This window comes from Prionailurus bengalensis, chromosome D1 (assembly GCF_016509475.1).
Source record: "Prionailurus bengalensis isolate Pbe53 chromosome D1, Fcat_Pben_1.1_paternal_pri, whole genome shotgun sequence".
NCBI lineage: Eukaryota > Metazoa > Chordata > Mammalia > Carnivora > Felidae > Prionailurus > Prionailurus bengalensis.
Genome location: NC_057346.1, coordinates 35681606 through 35683869, shown reverse-complemented (window position 1 = coordinate 35683869; position 2264 = coordinate 35681606). Strand labels below are relative to the sequence as shown.

The 2264-nt window shown below is 36.0% G+C and overlaps 1 non-coding gene across 1 annotated transcript; it reads right to left on the bottom strand.

Moving 5' to 3' along the window:
• Positions 1–206: 206 nt before the first annotated feature.
• Positions 207–310, bottom strand: LOC122484515. The gene has a single exon (XR_006297587.1). It is a non-coding gene; the product is annotated as a U6 spliceosomal RNA (small nuclear RNA).
• Positions 311–2264: the final 1954 nt, after the last annotated feature.

The window sequence follows — 2264 nt, the reverse complement described above, 5'->3', positions numbered from 1 at the left end:
CATACAACACCCAGTGCTCATCCTAACAGGTACCCTCCTCAATGCCCATCATCCACTTTTCCCTCCCTCCCACCCCCCATCAACCCTCAGTTTATTCTCAGTATTTAAGAGTCTCTTATGGTTTGCTTCCTTCACTCTCTGTAACTTTTTCCCCCCTTATCTTCCCCCCACCCCCGGTCTTCTGTTGAGTTTCTCAGGATCCACAGAAAAATATGGAACGCTTCATGAATTTGCGTGTCATCCTTGCACAGGAGCCATGCTAATCTCTGCATCGTTCCAATTTTAGTATATGTGCTTCCGAAGCAAGCACTGTTCTCTCTAAATGCTATGAATCCTAACTTAAAATAGAGTCATGTTTTATATGCTACAGATAAAAATGCTGTGACTACTGTGGATGATAGGATTTTATATGTGGTGCTATCATAATTCAGCTAAATAATCAAAATAAATATGTGTCTACTCATACCCTTTTAGTGTATAAATTAAAGCTTAGAATTGCTTGGTATGGTGTTCAGAATATATTATGGAATGCATAGTCCTCTAAGATATTTGTTCATTGACTTCATCAAGGAGTTTAAAAATGGGTTATTTCAGGGACTTAGATGTTGTCTCTGTGGGTGGATTAAGAAGAGTTTCATGTATATTGGTAAAGCAAAAATGGTAAGTAGTTGCTTTTAAATAGATAAATATATATTTCTCTGATTTCCAGAGAGAAAAATAAATATAGTTAAGAGAAAAAAGGAATTTGGGAACTGAGTAATTTGAATACTTTTCTTCATTGATTATATTCTGTACTTAATTACTGATCTCTGTCACTTTTCTTTTTAGAATTAATCAAGGAGAGTATGTAATCCCTACCTTTGGATGAAGTGGCTTAGTCATCATTGAGGTTTCTGTTAAAATGTTTTGTTCATATTCAATAAGACATGGAATATTCTATGCATTTTACTTTGGCAGTCTGTAGATCCATAAACATCAGCATAGATCTCTAAACATCAACAGGACTTGTCCAAGGTAAAATTTTAAAGTCTTAATGCATTTATTACATTTTCTATTCATTTTCAATTAAGTTAGTCATTTTCCCTCATAGTTTTATGCATTCTTTTATTTTTAACATTATTTGAAGTAAAAAAGTAAGCATCCGAGATCTTAGAGATCTTTGATACATTTAGAAGAAAACATTTGAGTTTTAAGCTTTCAAAAATAGAAGCTTTTAAGGCTATGTGCCTATAATTGAAATTTTAAGAATAGGAGAATATTCAAGAGTCCCAGAGGCATTTCTGTTGTCCAAAATCCTTATTACACCTGACACAGGCACTGCAGTAACCTGTTACTGCTTTATGGAGGGAAAAGGAATTGGATGGAAGCAGGGACTCATCTATCTCTTATGAAATTATCCCTTCTCTTTTGACTCAAGTGATAACTTGAGTAATGAAGGTTTGTTTTCTAAGGACTACTGGGCAAAGAAAAAGAGATCATAGAATTGTTGACATTCTACATTAAAGATTTCAAACTTGGATCCTTCCCGTGTTCTCATTCCATTTCCCTACTGTTAACTTTTCTCTCCCCATCCCTTTCATCCAAAGTTAAGTTTAGTGATCTAGCATCTGTTTTTATTCTGATGTCAACCTTATCATGCCAGGCTGTACAAGAGAGAATTTTGTTCAATAGCTCTTTGTTAAAATACAGGTAGTCTAAAGAGTAAACTAGTACAAGAAATAAGGCAGTCAAGATTTAGGAAGGAGAATGGATGTTGTATGAAAGATTTTCTGTGTGTGTGTGTGTGTGTGTGTGCGCGCGCATGTGTGTGTAAGAATAGCAAAGAGAGAAAGAAGGGAAGGATAAAGAGAGATAATGTTAAAAATTGTATAATGAGGGGCGCCTGGGTGGCGCAGTCGGTTAAGCGTCCGACTTCAGCCAGGTCATGATCTCGCGGTCCGTGAGTTTGAGCCCCGCGTCAGGCTCTGGGCTGATGGCTCGGAGCCTGGAGCCTGTTTCTGATTCTGTGTCTCCCTCTCTCTCTGCCCCTCCCCCGTTCATGCTCTGTCTCTCTCTGTCTCAAAAATAAAAAAAAAAATTTAAAAATTGTATAATGATTAATAGTAGGACATAAATAAGGTTTATTAAGCACTGGCTATGCGCTCAAGGCCATTGAAAATGGTCATTTATTTATTTATCTATGGTATCAACTATGTTACATAATCATTATAACTATTTCCATTTTAGACAAAAATCAAGACATATTCAGTAGGTAAATTTATCTG